The 18,954-nt window shown below is 40.4% G+C and overlaps 1 protein-coding gene across 6 annotated transcripts in view; it reads left to right on the top strand.

Annotated features, from left to right (window-relative positions):
- Positions 1 to 1,237: 1,237 nt before the first annotated feature.
- tmc8 (transmembrane channel like 8) overlaps positions 1,238 to 18,954 on the top strand; it is an 87,014-nt gene continuing 69,297 nt past the window's right edge. For 3 of the 6 annotated variants that reach the window (XM_031894634.1, XM_031894630.1, XM_031894632.1), the window contains exons 1-2: positions 1,238 to 2,028; positions 2,926 to 2,992. The gene's annotated coding sequence lies outside the window, so the exon portion shown is untranslated. The other 3 variants (XM_031894635.1, XM_031894633.1, XM_031894631.1) reach the window with 2 other exon arrangements.

The following is an 18,954-nucleotide window of genomic DNA, read 5'->3' as shown; positions in this document are numbered from 1 at the left end:
CCGATTTTCGCGGGACAGTCCCTTTTTTGACAGCTCAACCCGCAGTCCAGATTTCTTACTGAAAAGTCCCTCATTTCCCTTTGATCTCCTGCACTGAATGCTAAAAAAGTGTGAGAGATACAAGCAGTGACATCTAGGTAGTGCTGAATGCAAAGCTAAAGTTATTTTTAAATTCCTTTACAATGCGTTTGGATGTGTTAATATAAAAATGAATTTGGATTTCATGTTTAATTTGAAAAGGACTTTTATTATACAGCTTTTTATGTCTGGGTGACAGGTCCACTTTAAGGTTGGGGACTCAGAGGGGTCTTAGCACAGGGCAGGAGAGTTGCCTGACTGTGTGAGGAACTCCCAGAGGGGCTGGGGGTGCTGCCTGCCACTGCAAGGAGCAGAGGGAGCCCTGACCACGTGTTTGAGTGCTGGAACGTTGAGGCTTGGTGAGAAGCCTAAGTGTGCCAGAAGCTGGTGAGCTGGTATCCCAGGAGGGGAGAGACAGCAGGGCTGAGTGAGTAGCCCAGAGTGTTCACGAATGTGAGAGTCACCGTGGATGTGTGAAAGGCATTAGGGATGGTGAGAAGCCCCGGGAAAAAGGTTCCAGTGTGAGAGTTACCCTGGAAGGTGAGAGCCCTGAAGCAGGGACAAATCATAACCATGTCTGATGAACTGTTTATGAACAATGTTTATGTTGGGAGGAGTTTACCCCAAATAAACCTATGTTTTTGAGAAAGAAATATGATGTCACGTATTGTGTCCCAGTCTCTTATGCTCCAGATCCTCTGCATGACTGCCTACCATTGCTAATTCCCCCAAAGTTGCATGTACAGGCAGTCAGCATGTCACAAAAGATACAAATTTAATTAAAAAGTAGCTTTTGGCAGAGAGACCAGAAAGTTAACAAACTTCATCTGCACTTAGAAACATTGTTTCTCACATTTAAAGAAGAAGGAAAGGCTACATAAAACACATAACACATAAAACAAAACCCCCAGAAATGCGTTCAAACTTTAAATAACCTGGTCAGTTTAGTCAAATGGGAGTGGTATTTAGGGGGTGTGGTTGCAAAAATGGGTGTGGCCAAAATTTTGCTGAACTTCGCGCGGCATTTCTTTTTCTCTCTCTTTCCATTTTCAAAATGTTGGGAGGTATGACCTGAGGTGGCAGTTCCCTGCAAGATACTAGGGGCGGTAAAAACCAAAATTTAAAATTTTAATTTTGACTCTTCTAGTGCAGAGAGCTATTGCCCCCCGCTGGGGCGGCATTGATTTGACTGCCTCTGGCTGGCACTGAGCCCTGAAATGCCACTGGCTAGGGATACCCATTTTCTCTCAGCCCCCTATTTTTTGCCATTGCAGTTGGAACCTCTGGCATTACTGATCTGTGGGGTACAGGGTTACAAATAATGTACTGTTGAGGAGTGTATTTCCTTGTATGCAGAGAATTTCCTATTTACCTACCAGACCCCAGTGACAGTCATCTACAATGTGACACAATTTGGAAAATTCTCAGACTTGTGTAGGCGCATTGGTGCACACACATAAATAGGACCAAAAAATGGTTGCAGTTGCAATTATAATTGCGTCTGTTTTTTTTTTTTTTTGTTTAACAAAGTTCAACTGAGTGTCCCCTTACCTGCGTATAGTCTGTTACTGCAGTGACACCTTCAGATGCTGATCAGTTTTACCTGCCACTCAACCTTCAGCTTTGCAAGTCACTTCTTTATTTTAGCTCATTTTTTTCTGAGACGTGGGTTTTAAGAGTTCTTAGTTCTTGTAAATAACTGATCTCGGATGTTGCCTTTTAAGTCCATCCCCCATGTGTCTTAGCTAGTGGTTTCCTGTTAATAACATGTTTGTGCACATCCTGCTCCATCTTCCCTTTAGAAATGACATGCTGTTGAAGCAACTGGTTGAGCAAAGTCGATAAAAAAATCCAGAGGACAAGAAGCTCCAGTCGGAGACAGAGGCTTTGGGTGCATATGCTTTATAAGCTCCAACATAGGACATGCTTAGGTGTACAGCATATTCTGAGGTATCAGTCATCTCTTCCTGCCGTTAAAATAATGAAGCTAAATGTGAGACTGATTGGTACAGCTTTCTTTATTGCATTCTTGCTCAGTGTCCTTCTGTTAAGGTATATCCTTGGCTCAGAGCAATTATTGTTTTAACCTTAGTGAGCTCCTTGGTTAGCTTTCAAAACATCTTTAGGTCCTCTGATCTGGATACCATACTAAGAGCTTCCAATTTCAGCCAATACAGAATATCATTTTAACTCCAATGCTGGCTATGCTGAAGTATAGAAACGGATTGTGACAACATATCAATCTTGCTTGGACCCTCTGGCTGTTTTTAAAATGGTAATGTTTAAGTTTCCATGATGCTGTATTCATTTATATTTTATGCTGTCTGGCACTTGAGAACAAGGCATTTTAATGCTATGCAGTTTTCACACATACTGCAGTGAATATTACGTTATCATTTATTTATTAAAATAGGACAGATATTTATAATTTATATGTAAACATTTTTTGTGTTCAATTTTCAATGTTTTTTTTATCTTGTGAAATAATCCTTACTGCAAACAGCCAAGGTCCTGTAATATTTCTGCTATAAACCAATTTAGATTACTGTTCATTTGTATAATTGTAGTATAAATATTAGGGACATTACAAAATGGCAAGATATTTTTCAATTTAGGAGGGCAGCAGTGGCTGCCCAAAATTAGTGACAGCCACTGTGTGCAATGACAGCATTCATTAAAGGAACTTGCATCCAACAATTCTCCTAGCACTCCTCTGCAGTTACTCTTGGTGGCAATGACTTTTGTCCTACCTCTTGTTCCAAACTGTGTGTGAGTGCACCTGTTGTGGCAGGGGATCCCTGGATCAACTACTCACCATCAAAATGACATTTATGTTTGATTTATTAGGTGCAGGTCTGCTCTGCCTATTGATCAGCCTGCAGTTGGAGTCCTGGAGTTACCACCAGCGTGAATGGTGAGTGCCAGATTAACATTTTCAGCATTATTGTGTCAGAAAAGTAGAGGCTACTTGTAATAAAGGGGGGAACCTTTATTAATATTAATAATTTGTATTAATTGACATTAATGACAAATATTAATAAATATGCAGGATCAATGATTAAACCTTCTGATAAACTGTTAGTGAGCAATAACTTACACACACACAAGTAATAATAGAATCAAATAGATTTACTTATCTTAGTATGATTAGTTACAAGTATAGCCAGTTCTGTATCAATTCAGCACAATCGGGGAGCCCCACAACCTTTGGCGCAAGACCTTCAGGTTCCCGATAACCAATCGATGATCCAATTGTCCCGGCACTCGTTCAGGAGTCCTAGGCGAAGCTACTGACCCATGGTGGAGGCTCCTTTTTATACTAGAGTTCTTAGCAAAACCCCCAACACCAAGTGCTGACTTGTGTACAAACTTTTGTCATGAACAAAATCTATTAACTAAGGCCTTATTTGTTGCTCAAATAAGTTGTACCTAAAGTGTATTGTCTATATGCTGTCTGTTTGTTTATTCCAAGGATATTTGCTGGGTAACAATACCTGTGTTTACTGTTTACCCAGCAATATACAAAAAAACAAAGACATTGTACCTTGAACACTGGACAATAGCTGTCCCAAAATCTGCTGCTTTAACTTGACTCAAACCTAAGATTTGATTCATATGTCAAAGCAGATGTATATTGTAAATCATTATAAAATCAAAATAAAATCCACCGTGCTACACTACTATTGCAGCAATGAATGGTAATAATAATACCCTCAAATGACATGTTGGGCAGGAAGGTGGCCATACACATTTGGTATCACAGTGTTTCCTGAATATCTCAAGAAAGATGTGCTGTCATCCTTAAAGGAGAAAGAGAGGTAAAAACTAAGTAAGCTTTATCAGAAAGGGCTATATAAATACAGCCATAAGCACTCACAGAAACGCTGCACTGAGTTCTCTGTCAAAAGATTTGTTGTGCCTGTTTTCCTTTGCCAGAGACACGCAGCTCTCTCCTCTCTCCTGCTCCCCCCTCCCTCAAGAATGCTAAGAACTCACTCTCCCCCCTCAGGAATGTGGATCTGAGCCAATCAGCAGGAAGCTTCCTCATAGTCTAACTAACTGAGCATGTTCACTTGGTCTGGGTCTCAGTGCAGGAGCGAGGCAATATGGGAACTTTCTTTACACAGCTCAGCGTTTTTTCTTCCTGTTTGGCTTCTGATCATCTGAACAGGTGAAATATGGGGAGACTTAAGGGAACTGAAGGTATGACTGCAGCTTGAGATTAACTCTTTATTAGCCTTTCCTTCTCCTTTAAGCCGGCCATACATGCACCAATAATATCGTACGAAACCTCGTTTAGTATGATATTTGGTGCGTGTATGGCTGCTCAAAGAGGCGACCAATATCGCAGAAGGTTGCGGATATCGGTCAACATGTCGATCAGCCAGGTTAAAAGATTTTGGTTGGGCGCCAAGTGGAGGTAGAATTTGTATTGTTTCTACCTTCATATCTGACGATTCAGCCCTGAACATTAGTGGAGGGTGGGAACAATTGGTCGCACGAAAGATTGGAATCGCTAGGGTGTGGCCCCGTTGAGTTATAGTAACAATATGGTTACAGCGGATACAGAAAAGGCAGATGTGCTAAATCAGTTCTTTTCTTCTGTGTATACAGTAGAGGAGCCAGAGGGCCAAGTGCCACCCAATAGCTGCACTGTTGCCTCAGCTCCAAATACGCAGTGGTTGACACAGGATATGGTGCTTAAAGGGTTACACAAGATAAATGTAAAAAAGGCACCTGGGCCAGATGGAATACACCCTCGGGTACTAAGAGAGCTAGGGGCAGATTTACAGTGGCCTTTGTTTCTGATATTCTCAGACTCGCTTTCATCAGGTATGGTGCCTAGGGATTGGAAGAAGGCTAATGTCATTCCTATATTTAAAAAGGGAGTAAGATCTCAGCCTGGCAATTATAGGCCTGTAAGTTTGACATCCGTGGTGGGCAAGTTATTTGAAGGCTTGTTAAGGGATCACATACAAAATTATGTACTGGAGAATGGCAGTATGAGCAGGAATCAGCATGGCTTTATGAAGGACATGTCATGTCAGACCAATTTAATTGGTATTTATGATGAGGTGAGTAAGAAGCTGGACAGTGGGGATGCAGTAGATATAATCTATTTGGATTTTGCCAAAGCATTTGATACCATTCCCCACAAACGACTGCTTTCTAAACTAAGGTCTGTTGGTCTTAGTGAAGTCATTTGCACATGGATAGAAAACTGGCTACAGGATCGGGTACAGAGGGTGGTTGTTAATGGTACATTCTCTACTTGGAGTAAGGTTCTCAGTGGGGTCCCTCAGGGTTCTGTACTTGGTCCACTTTTTTAGCTTGTTCATTAATGACTTAGGGGAGGGTATTATAAGCAATGTATCAGTGTTTGCAGATGACACAAAACTCTGCAGGCCAGTCAGTTCTATCCATGATGTGGCATCCTTGCAGCAGGATCTTGACCAACTGGCAATCTGGGCAGCTAAGTGGCAGATGAGATTTAATGTGGATAAATGTAAGGTCATGCACCTGGGATGTAAAAATATGCAAGCCACTTATATCCTTAATGGGACTGCACTAGGCAAATCCATAATGGAGAAGGACCTTGGAGTCCTTGTAGATAATAAACTTGGCTGTAGCAAGCAATGCCAGGCAGCAGCTGCAAGGGCAAACAAGGTTTTGATCTGTATTTAAAGGGGTATAGATTCACGGGAGGAGGGTGTTTTTCTTCCCCTTTACAGAGCGCTGGTAAGGCCCCATCTAGAATATGCTGTTCAGTTTTGGTCTCCAGTGCTCAAACGGGACATTATTGAATTAGAGAGGGTCCAGATAAGGGCAACTAAGCCGGTAAAGGGTATGGAAAGTCTCAGTTATGAAGAAAGACCGACCAAGTTGTGTCTGTTTACACTGAAGAAGAGGTGCTTAAGAGGTGACATGATAACTATATACTGTATAAATATATAAGGGGATCATATAATAACCTTTCTAATGTTTTATTTACCAGTAGGTCCCTCCTAGAGGCACGAGGGCACCCACTCTGTTTAGAAGAAGGGAGGTTCCATTTAAATATTCGGAAAGGTTTTTTTACTGTGAGAGCTGTGAAATTGTGGAATTCCCTCCCCGAATCAGTCGTGCTGGCTGATACAGTATATAGCTTTAAGAAGGGGCTGGATGGATTCTTAGCAAGTGAGGGAATACAGGGTTATGGGAGATAGCTCTTAGTACAAGTTGATCCAGGGACTGGCCATTTTGGAGTCAGGAAGAAATTTTTTTCCCCTCTGCGGCAAATTAGAGAGGCTTCAGATGGGGTTTTTTGCCTTCCTCTGGATCAACTAGAAGTTAGGCAGGTTATATATAGGCATTATGGTTGTACCTGATGGACGTACGTCTTTTTTCAACCTAACTTACTATTTTACTATGTTACTATGTATATGGCAACCATTAGCTTAACAAAGGCAATTTTGCCGGTATGTACTTCCTGAGAAAGCAACATAAGGTTTGCAATGTATACAGAACAGAGAGAGAAATAATTAAAAAATGAACTGCCTTCCAGAGAAACTGCTGACAACTTTTTTTTTTTTTTTTTTTACACAGGCCTAATACTAACAATAACATCTGAGCGTGGTTCATTTTATTTAGTAGAAGGTAAATAAAGCCTATAAGAAACACAGGTTATTTTAATGACTTCTAAGGCATGGGAATGCTGTACTGCTTCTTGGTGCCAGCTGGTCAATGCATTGTGAGATAATGCTCTCAAACAACTTACCTTAGCTGCCAGCTTCAGCCAATACAATTGTAAAAAATACATTCAGCAACAGCCACAGTTGCACAGCCGGCATAACCTGGGTGGTCTTGAATAAGTTGTCTAAGGGAGTCTATTAGCTCACAAGTCTCTTAACTATAACAAGGGGTTCGCCTCTGGTTGGGCCTCTATCCAGGGTTCCCATACATTATCAAATTTGTTGGGGCAGCCCCTGGCAAGGTACGTTAGTTTAATAAGCGGGAGTCTGGTGTTGACTAGTTGTATCCATTGCTGGATATCAGGTGGGTGGGGACTCATCCATTTTATTGCAACCACTTTTTTGGCATAGAAATATAATGATCTAAGTAACGTTCTGGTTTTGTTCAAAGGCACTAGGTCATCAATTAGGCCTAATAGGCACACTTTAGGAGATAGGATTCCGCGTAGGAGAACTTGCTCATTTACAGTGGCTTGCAAAAGTATTCGGCCCCCTTGAACTTTTCCACATTTTGTCACATTAGAGCCACAAACATGAATCAATTTTATTGGAATTCCACGTGAAAGACCAATACAAAGTGGTGTACATGTGAGAAGTGGAACGATAATCATACATGATTCCAAACATTTTTTACAAATAAATAACTGCAAAGTGGGGTGTGCGTAATTATTCTTTGTAGAACCACCTTTTGCTGCAATTACAGCTGCCAGTGTTTTAGGGTATGTCTCTATCAGCTTTGCACATCTAGAGACTGAAATCCTTGCCCATTCTTCTTTGCAAAACAGCTCCAGCTCAGTCAGATTAGATGGACAGCGTTTGTGAACAGCAGTTTTCAGATCTTGCCACAGATTCTCGATTGGATTTAGATCTGGACTGTGACTGGGCCATTCTAACACATGGATATGTTTTGTTTTAAACCATTCCATTGTTTCCCTGCCTTTATGTTTAGGGTCGTTGTCCTGCTGGAAGGTGAACCTCCGCCCCAGTCTCAAGTCTTTTGCAGACTCCAAGAGGTTTTCTTCCAAGATTGCCCTGTATTTGGCTCCATCCATCTTCCCATCAACTCTGACCAGCTTCCCTGTCCCTGCTGAAGAGAAGCACCCCCAGAGCATGATGCTGCCACCACCATATTTGACAGTGGGGATGGTGTGTTTAGAGTGATGTGCAGTGTTAGTTTTCCGCCACACATAACGTTTTGCATTTTGGCCAAAAAGTTCCATTTTGGTCTCATCTGACCAGAGCACCTTCTTCCACATGTTTGCTGTGTCCCCCACATGGCTTGTGGCAAACTGCAAATGGGACATCTTATGGTTTTCTGTTAACAATGGCTTTCTTCTTGCCACTCTTCCATAAAGGCCAACTTTGTGCAGTGCACGACTAATAGTTGTCCTATGGACAGATTCCCCCACCTGAGCTGTAGATCTCTGCAGCTTGTCCAGAGTCACCATGGGTCTCTTGGCTGCATTTCTGATCAGCGCTCTCCTTGTTCTGCCTGTGAGTTTAGGTGGACGGCCTTGTCTTGGTAGGTTTACAGTTGTGCCATACTCCTTCCATTTCTGAATGATCGCTTGAACAGTGCTCCGTGGGATGTTCAAGGCTTTGGAAATCTTTTTGTAGCCTAAGCCTGCTTTAAATTTCTCAATAACTTTATCCCTGACCTGTCTGGTGTGTTCTTTGGACTTCATGGTGTTGTTGCTCCCAATATTCTCTTAGACAACCTCTGAGGCCGTCACAGAGCAGCTGTATTTGTATTGACACTAGATTAACACAGGTGCACTCTATTTAGTCATTAGCACTCATCAGGCAATGTCTATGGGCAACTGACTGCACTCAGACCAAAGGGGGCTGAATAATTACGCACACCCCACTTTGCAATTATTTATTTGTAAAAAATGTTTGGAATCATGTATAATTTTCGTTCCACTTCTCACGTGTACACCACTTTGTATTGGTCTTTCACGTGGAATAAAATTGATTCATGTTTGTGGCTGTAATGTGACAAAATGTGGAAAAGTTCAAGGGGGCCGAATACTTTTGCAAGCCACTGTAGATATTTAGTTACATTTGTCCAGTATTTAACAATTGTAGGGCAGGTCCATATTAGATGGAAGAACCCAGTGTCTGCCATTTGACATTTAGGGCAGGAAGCGTTCTGGTTTTTACCCATGGTCTTAAGTCTTAGTGGATTAATGTAGGTGTATTATTTTTAACTGGATCATCTTGTCCTTGGTGGAGATCAAGAAACTGTAAAGGTCATATGTTATGTCTGCCCATTTGTTATCGTTGAGCTGAGGGATATTGCCTATCCATTTGCGTTTTGCTGTTTCAAATGGGGTCCCAGGGGGTTGTAGGAGCGCCTTGTCTAAATTGGACACCAGCTTTCCTGTGCATGTGGCATGTAGTATTGTAAGGGGGTTATCCAGCTCTTGAGTAAACCAGCTGTGTGTGAAAATTAGTTGTGTGGCATAGTAGTAAAATCGGAAGTGGGGTAGGGCTAATTCCCCCTATATTATTTACCTTTATAGTACAGCCATATTGAACACTCTTTTTAGGTGGGTATAGCAGTAGGAACCTGCTCACAAGTATTTAGATTTGTCTGTTAGTAAATAAACATCTAGTGGGTGTATTTGAGAGTCCCCTGATACATTTATACAATTGCCCATCCCATGTGTCTCCTCTCTATAGTAAATTATCTCAACGTAGTTGCCCTTTTCATTTGCAGTTCATTAACATCAGGAGGGTAAAGGATGTCCATCGAGGGGTGTCTTTGCTAAAATGCCCTGAGGTGCCTGTGTACTGGCCAAGGATGACTTTGATGCAGTTGACCAGCTTAAATGTATTTGGACAAACTATCCCTTTTTTATTTAAAGGAAAGGCATATTCTTAGTAGCTTGGCATTTGTGAATGCAGACCCCGGGGCACAAGTGAATATCAAAAATAAAGAGTACCTAGTACTAAGTAAACAAAGTAGAATTCTTACCCATTGTAGTCAAGGGTCCGGGTGCTCATGCCCCAGACTTTCAGCTTAGGGAGCCAAAATGAAAAAAAAACAGACAGGCACTCCAGAAAAGTAATAGTCTTATGTAGCTCAAAAAGTTGAAATATAACCAAAAAGTCTATTTTAGCTTACACATAATGCTACAAAACCTTATGCGTTTCATACCAAAGAGGGTACTTAATCATAGGCTGAACAAAAAACCACTGACACACACTATTTAAAACAATAGTAGCCAATGGCATTACGAGAAAAATGAACCAATCACAATGAACATATAATTAAAGTAAATTATGTCACAATTGTGGTTCTTTTAAAGGAAAAGCACATGTATTAAAGTACATCAGTTTGAAAATTGGAATCCACCATTATACAGTTCTATAAGAGTGACATCTTATATTAAGGCACAATCAATTTTTATCTCATTATGCAAGAAAGTTTTTTATATCATTTTATTATGAAAAAAGTAATTACTAATCATAGTCTGTGAAAAGTGGTATCTGCGAAGTACAATAGTCTTTGAGAATTAGTATCCACCATTAGGCACAATTATTTTAGAAGAATGTTATCCACCATTAGGCACAATAATTTTAGAGGAATAACATCCACCATTAGGCACAATAATTTTAAAGAAATGGTATTCACCATTAGACACAATAATTTTGAAGAATTGGTTTCCACCATTAAGCATATATTTTTTTTGTAACTTCTTTTTATTGAACATAGCATTTAATAGTGGTTTACATAGTTTCAGTGAAAAGAAAAACAAGTGATATTACTGTCTTTGGTTCATTTGTTATTGGTTAAGAGGGATATATAGGGATGGGTTAGGGGTGTGGGTATGGTTCATCTTTATTGATAGGTAGGTTTTAATTAGGTAAGGAAGGAGGGGTTAGTAACTGAGGAAATAAATTGGGGTTGAGTGAAAACACCAGGTAAGTCCATTGTATATAAGCCATTTTGCCTTATTTTAAGATGAGGTCTTGAGTTGTTTTGTAGGTTATTGTTGTTGGCCATCTTGCAAAGTGGGTAGTGTGGTTTCGCGGTATGTGCTCCATTGTTCCCATATTTTATTGTATTGCTCTTTTTTGTTGATGTCATTCCAGTCTGCCATTCGTTCCATTGAAGCTCTTACATCCATGTTTTGTAATATTTGTTTAATTTCAAAGGGGCCTCCTGTTTTCCACCCTTTTGCTATGAGTTTGGTGGTCACATTTAAAATGTGGAATAGGAGTTTTCTTTGGGGGTTAGGGATGCTTTCAGGAAAATGCATTATCAGTGCTGGTTCTGGTGTTTTTGGTAGGTTGATTTGTAAGTCCTTCGTTATTATTGTAAAGACTTGTTGCCATATGTTGCTTACTCCTGGGCAATGCCACCACATGTGTATCAGAGTCCCTTGGTGGTCACAGCCTCTCCAGCACGTGGTGGGGTATGTTGCTGAGATATTGTGTAGCCGTTCTGGGGTTAAATGCCATCTATATAAGAGTTTTTTGGCTGACTCTAGGTGGTTTGTGCATCTGGTTGCTCCAGTTGTTATAAAGAAGATCTTATCTCATTCTTCTGGAGTAAGTTCCGTTTGTAGGTCCAGTTCCCATTTTTGCATAAATGGATGTTTGTAGTCCGGTGGAAGTTCTAATAAAAATTGGTAACAGTCCGAAAGAATGCCTCTTATTCCTTTTCCGATTTTACTGCAGAGGTGTTCTATTCTTGTTGGTTGTCTTTTAGTTTTGTGGTTCAGTGTGTTTTTGTTTAGAAAATGGGTGACTCTTAGGTATGCGTAATGTTCCTTATTGTGGTTTTGGAATTTTTCTTGAAGTTGGTGGAAAGTGCGGTAGGTTGTGATAAAATACAGGTCTGTATGTAAATGTAAATGGTGTTGATACCTCTGTCTATCCAGCTTTGTAATGAGAGGTCTTTGATAAGATGCTGTAAATTAGTGATAGGTGTTAGTGGTGAGGGGAATTTGCCCAGGTCACCTTTTGTGTTTAATTTGTTGTGTTTAATTAGTTGTGGGCAGCACTGGTAAGCCCTTGGGTTTATTTTTAGGTGGTAGCCAAAGGAGTTAAAGTCACGTTTTGTATAAGACAAAATTGGAGAGAGCTAGCACCATCCACACTAACTGTACGTGAAAATAATAAGAGTATGGGGGTAACGTGCAACTGAAGTAAAATTGTGTAGCAGAAAAGAGAGAAACAGGAATACACTCTCAAAGGGTTATCCCTGTATAGACTTCAGAACACTGGGCATTAGGGGGGAAGGAACGGGTGTTGATGTGGGGCTCTGTGGTTGGAAGGGTGGGTTGAAAGGGTTGCACGAGTGATGTGCATTTTAGGAAGCGGGGGTGCTGCAATCTAGAAACGTGAGACTGGGCTGAAATATAGGGTTACCTTTACTTTACTACGGGATGTTGGACACCCAAATTATTTAATTATAGCCTTGTGTTAAAAGAGAATCGCATTCTTTATCTAACAATAACGGGGTTGAATCCCCTATTCGGCTAAGCAGTGATTTTAGATCACAAGGAAACTAGATTTTTGTTTTCTTTTTTGGCAACAATTTTGTAACAATAGTTTCAGATCTTAATTTCCCTTCGACTGACTTTACAGGGCTGGGAGAGTTGAGTCACAACGGCTACTTTGTAAGCTGAAACTTTGTAGCGAATCTAAGGATTTGGGTTAACTCTGAGCAGCCTCACATCGTGCTACAGTTCTCTCTTGAGTTGCATTTCACCTTACGCGTTTTTAATGGGGTTCTGTCCCTGATAAACCATATCTTTTTAAAATTCAGTAATAAAAGTTAAGTCTTAATTCTCCTTCCATACCTGATCAAGGAATTCACCTGATAACAATTACATTTCTCTGGGGGCTTACGGTGCAGTGTTCTGAAGTCTATACAGGGATAACCCTTTGAGAGTGTATTCCTGTTTCTCTCTTTTCTGCTACGTTTTGTATAAGGCTTGTTTCTGTTAGAAGCCATTTTTTGTGGTTTGGAGGGTAATGCATCCTGATAGCCGTTTCTAGTAGGGAGGCTTTATAGTACATCTGTATGTTGGGAATTCCCAAGCCCCCTTTGGGTTTATGTTGTTGTAAGACCTTGAAAGCTATCCGAGGTTTCATATCTTTCCATATAAAGTTGTTAATTTGCATTTGTAATAGTTTGATGTATCGTGGCGGGAGTTGTATCTGCACTGTTTGGAATAAGTATAATATTCTCGGTAGTGCATTCATTTTAGCTGCCACTATTCTGCCTATCCAGGATATGTTTTGATTTCCATTTTTGATAGTCTGATTGGAGTGTCTTTTGTAGTGGGAGATAGTTCATTTTGTATAGGTTTTCCAGGTTTTTTGTCAGTTTGATACCTAAGTAGGTGATGTTGGTTTCTCTCCCGTCATATGTGTATTCTTGTTGTAATGTTTGTAGGTCCCTTTGTGGTATGTTGATGGGTAAAGCTTGGGTTTTGCTGGAATTAATTTTATACCATGAGACTTGGTAGAAATCTGTTAGTTCTTTAGTTAGATTAGTTAGTGAGGTTTGAGGTTTAGTGAGGGAGAGTACTATATCGTCAGCGAATAGTCCTATTGTTTGTGGTCCTTCTGGTGTTGGGATTCCTTTTATGTTTGTGTTCTGTCTAATTTTACTAGCTAGTGGTTCTACCATTAGTGCAAATATGAGTGGAGAGAGTGGGCAGCCCTGTCTTGTTCCATCTGTGATGTTAAAGGCACCCGCGCTGCGCGTAAGCCTCCGGCGGGGAGTGCGATCACGCGAGCTCCCCGGCTTTAGGCAGGGCCGGGGAGCTCCGTTTTTGTCGGGATTGGCCAGCAGGATGTCCTGTGGGCTACCTGAGTAAGAGTGGGAGGCTTTAGAGGGGTTTTAACAAGCGGATGGCGAGAGATTACAATTTTCTTTGTAGGAGCTCTCTGCAGCACGTCCGTTCAGTTGGATGGCTAGCCACGCCCCCCCATTAAGAATATTTTAAAGAAATTATATCTCCCATTAGGCACCATAATTTTTAAAGAATGGTATCTGCCATTAGGCACAAAAATGTTTTAATTTAATTACTTGTTTTATTTTAACATTTTGAGCTACTTAAGACTATTACTTTTCCGGAATGCCTGCCTGTGTTTTTCGTTTTCCAGGGGCACAAATGCTAGAGTATTAAGGGGTGCAAGTGTGTCTCTCTTAGTGCTCACTTAAGAAGTGCTTGTGTTACAGGGTTGCGCAGCAGAGCATATCGTCAGATGGTAAGGACAGAACCCCACTGCATGTTGCACCCCCTGCCCTTACTAACTTGTGTATCACGAACAAGTCAAAAGCGTTGAGGAGACCGCCTCATACGTATGCAAATAAGTCAAAAGGGATTCTGGGAACAAATTCCTTAAGGCTTTTAGAAAAATCCCATTTACATTGGTTTATCCTATAGGCTAAAGCTTACCCACTGAGTTTTTATAGCAGAAGCCAGGATAAAAACCCAGTGGGTAAGCTTTAGCCTATAGGATAAACCAATGTAAATGGGATTTTTCTAAGAGCCTTAAGGAATTTGTTCCCAGAATCCCTTTTGACTAACTTGTATATCTTAATGATGAGCAAACTAGGGAGATACTGGGGGGCACCTACATGCCTTCCCCCACCTGCCTCTCACCAGTACAGTGCTGAGTAACACAGTCAGCAATGTATTCATGGGGAAGCCACAGGTCTCTATGCTCCAAAATGGAACGCCTGCAGCCATTCTTCAAGAACACAATGCAATGTGCAAAATGTAAATGCCAATTTTTTGTGCTTTGCACACTGCATGTTGCATTGTAAATAACACCTACCGTATATACTCGAGTATAAGCCAAGTTTTCCAGCACACAAAATGTGCTAAAAAAGGGACCCTCGGCTTATACTCGAGTCGAGTAGTAAGGGCAGCGCCGACCGGCCCATATGTCACATGCATCCTCCACGCACATGTGCGCTCTGCTCAATTGTCAAGGAAAACTTTAGGCAAACTTTTCTCACCCCAATCCACTGGACGATCTTTACCTAGAGCTTCTGACAAGCAGCAGTTAAGACCACTGCTCTGATTGGTGGGGGATTCAGTGCTTAGAAAGGTTAGAGCGCATTGCCTTCTTATTTTCATGTAACATTAATAGAAATATATTTGTTAATATATAAGTGTTTTGTAGATATATTAATTGACTATAATACATATTATTGCTCTTAATCTGCAGCTGCCAACATTATATATTTATGTATAATTCACAGGGGGTCAGAGCTAGAGTTAGAGTTAGAGCTGGGCGGTATGACCAAAAATTTATATCACGGTATTTTTCAAAATTATATCGGTATCACGGTATTTGACGGTATATAAATAAATAATAAATATTGGTGGCCCCCCCCCAACAACCCCAACAACAACCCCAACAACCCCAGCCCCCCCCAACACCAACCCCAGCCCCCCCAACCCCAGCCACAACCCCAGCCACAACCCCCCCAACCCCAGCCACAACCCCCCCAGCCAGCCCCCCCAACCCCAGCCACAACCCCCCCAGCCCCCCCAACCACAACCCCCCCAGCCCCAACCCCCCCAGCCCCAGCCCCCCCAACCCCAGCCACAACCCCCCAGCAGAACTTACCCAACTTGTGGTTCCTCCAGCTCCAGCGATGCGTCCTAGCAACGTCGCGTGCGCGCTGACGTCACATGCGCGCCGACGTCACGTACGCACGGGCGCAACCCGGATGTGATTGGAGAAAAACAGCAGGAGGCGCGCATACCGGTATAGCGGTATGTTTAAAACTCATACCGTTTTTTAAAAAAAAAACGGTATACCGGTTAAACCGGTATACCGCCCAGCACTACGCTGAGTGTCCTTTTATTAAATATTTGATTATTGAAACTTAGCGGTAGCTGCTGCATTTCCCACCCTAGGCTTATATTCGAGTCAATAAGTTTTTCCAGTTTTTTTAGGAAAAATTAGGTACCTCGGCTTATATTCGGATCGGCTTATACTCTAGTATATACGGTAATCCCTTTTTTGTCTCTATGAATTATGTGAACACACCCTCACATAGCCCCTCACCCCCCCCCTCCAGTTTATTAAACAGATGTTTAAGTCTTCCCATAGACCTGGAAACCAAAGTGTCAGTTAAATAAAACACTATGGGGCCGATTCACAAAAGGTCGTTATCACTTAACGAGTAGTTTTATGTGTTAAAAAGTGTTCTTTTAATAAAAATAATACTAATGCATAAGTAACAGACATATTTTAAGCGTTAAAAGAATGAAAAATTGCGATAATTAGTGCCAATATTAACACCTCCTAGGAGTGGGCATTACTAAAAAAAAATGCGGTTTGTGAGCGTTTGTGAAGACAAGTTGGAGTTTGCAGTCAGAATTTTGCTTGAATGTGAAGAAGAGAATCAAGTATGTGATCGTCCTAGAGTGATGCACCCTCGAGTTTTCAGGGAAAGATCAACTCTATGGATTATCAGAGGAGGAAATAGTGAGGCGCTATAGATTAAGTAGGCCAGGCAGTACAATATCTGAGGTGTGAACAGGTGAACAATGTGGGTGATTACAGCCTGAGCCTGAGGTGTGAACACTGTAGGGGGTAAACAATGCAGGGATTAAAAGGTGTGGACAGTACAAGGGATTACATTTCTAAACAATACAGGAGCCTGAATCTAAAGGTGAGAACCATGCAGGGGCCAGTTAATCTCAGTACTGATACCATTTAAATTTTACACAAAGGTAAGCCATCAAAGCAGCCAGACAGGTGGGGGGCCACACAGAGGGGGGCCACGGGCCGCCAGACGTAGATGATCCAATACATCCTGTACAAAGTGCAGATAACAGAGGCAATCGAGTATGGGGTGAAATCGTAAACAATTACTTGCGTGTAAGTACCTACAATCTTTACTAGAATAAAAAAGAAACACAAAACATCTGAAACAATACTATCTTTATTAGCAGTGAACATACTTGCACACATTAAAAAAAAAATGCTCATTATAATAGTGAATTAGGAAAGAGAGAATCTATAAGTTATATCCCACTGATAGGTCCTGAATCAATATATAAACAAATAACAAAATAGTTCAGTGAACTAAACAAAGCATTTATTGGCTCAAAATTAAACAAACAATTCAAAAATAAGCAGTAAACATACTATACCAAACAATGGATAGGTGCATCCCAGTGTCTCATGGTACCCACTCTCCTAACGCGTTTTGCACCATTGGGTGCTTCATCAGAGGAGGTGTGGCATACCCATGTCATTTCCTTTATATACCCCCAACATATCATTCATGCAATGTACAGGGTTACTATCCAGCCCTATAATAAGCTTCTAATATATCAGCAGCTTGAATTATACATATCCAGGGGCCTTCAAAACAACCCTGCATCTCATAATCAATACCTATAGTACATAATAGTGCAAAAAAACATTTACAATAACTATTTAGATAATATTATTTAGATAGTATTATTGCACCCTGGAAATACCTAAACACACACATAAAGACAGTTATAATGACCATTATATATTAATATTACACATTAAATCTATTCAAATATCTCCAAGGTGCATATACATCTCATAATATACATCTAAACTGCATAACAGTGCAACAAACAATCCGATAACAATAAATGGTTATTAAAACTTTTTTTTTATTGAATAAAATTAATAAAGATATAGATGTATAAATGACTTATACAAAATATATATATTCTCACAGTGACCCAGACCAGTATATCTTAAGCAATTTTTGTTTGGTTCAATATAATAAACATTTCTTAACCCTTTCACTGCCAGCCGTTTTGAACAAAGCGGAACTTCTACTGCCAGACAGTTTTTGAACATTTTGCACTGTTTCACTTTAGGGGCCTTTCCTTGGGGGGACTTTTAGTTTACCCAGGAAAACAATATATTGTTTTTTTCAGGACAACCTAAGCTTTTAAAATATGGTAGAATTTTTGTGTAATTCCAATTTTGTAACAAGATATAGGCTTCTAAATGTCTAAAAAATGAAAAAAAATTATATTTTCCATAATATAAACACACATACCAGAAAAAAAAATTAGTTTATGCATGAAAATACACCTGATTTGGAAAGTCCCATGTCTCCTGAACGTGCCAATACCAAATATATATAGTTTTATGGAGATTTCTCACATGTATAGGTCAAAAACTCTCAGCAGTACACTACCAAATTTCCAAAGCACTGCTCCAGAAAGCTGCATACTTTAGATTTTAAGGCAAAAAATTCCGCTAACAGAAAGTTTATCCCAGAAAATGTTACATTTTTAGAAAGAAGAGATTCTGGGGAATCCAGAATAGGCACAACTGTCTGTCTACTCCAAACTATCAAGTCGCAATGCTTTGCTAAAGTTATTGGTTTTTATCAAAATTTGTGACATTTTTTTTAAAATCGCTTCAAAGCTTCCAGTCTATAGTATCTTAACTCCTAAAGGTCATAAAGTAACCAAATAAAACACCCTAAATATGAATGCCAGGGGTCCACTGAACAGTTTGATGCCCAATATGTATAGGTTTAGCTAAGTATGTGGCATGTAGGGGCCCCAATGTGAACATACACCCATATGCACTGTCATTTCTGTCATTTCAGCTTCTGCAAAATCAATAAATTTACATCATTATATGTGGGATAATGCTAGTAAAAAGTACATTCACCCCAGAAAGTCATATATTTTTGGAAAGTACACATTCCCCCGAATCTAAAATGGGTACCCATGTCTTTCTACTCCACAGTACCAAGCCATAAAGCTTTCCTAAGTTTGACGATTTTTATGGCATTTCCAAAAATCACCTCAAAACTTCAACTATGCAGCATCTTATTTTCTACAGGTCATTAGGTACCAAGACAAAACACCCTAAATATGAACCCCAGAGGTCTACTGAACAGTTTGATGCCCAATATGTATAGGTTTACCTAAGTATGTGGCATGTAGGGGCCCGAATGTGAACATATACCCATATGTACTGTCATTTCTGTCATTTCAGCTTCTGCAAAATCAACATTTACATCATTACATGTGGGATAAAGCTAGTAAAAAGTACACTCACCCCAGAAAGTCATATATTTTTGGAAAGTACACATTCCCCCGAATCTAAAATGGGTACCCATGTCTTTCTACTCCACAGT

This window comes from Xenopus tropicalis, chromosome 10, assembly GCF_000004195.4.
Source record: "Xenopus tropicalis strain Nigerian chromosome 10, UCB_Xtro_10.0, whole genome shotgun sequence".
Classification (NCBI taxonomy): Eukaryota; Metazoa; Chordata; class Amphibia; order Anura; family Pipidae; genus Xenopus; species Xenopus tropicalis.
The sequence above is the reverse complement of the archived record's forward strand: the minus strand, read 5'-3'. Positions and strand labels throughout refer to the sequence as shown.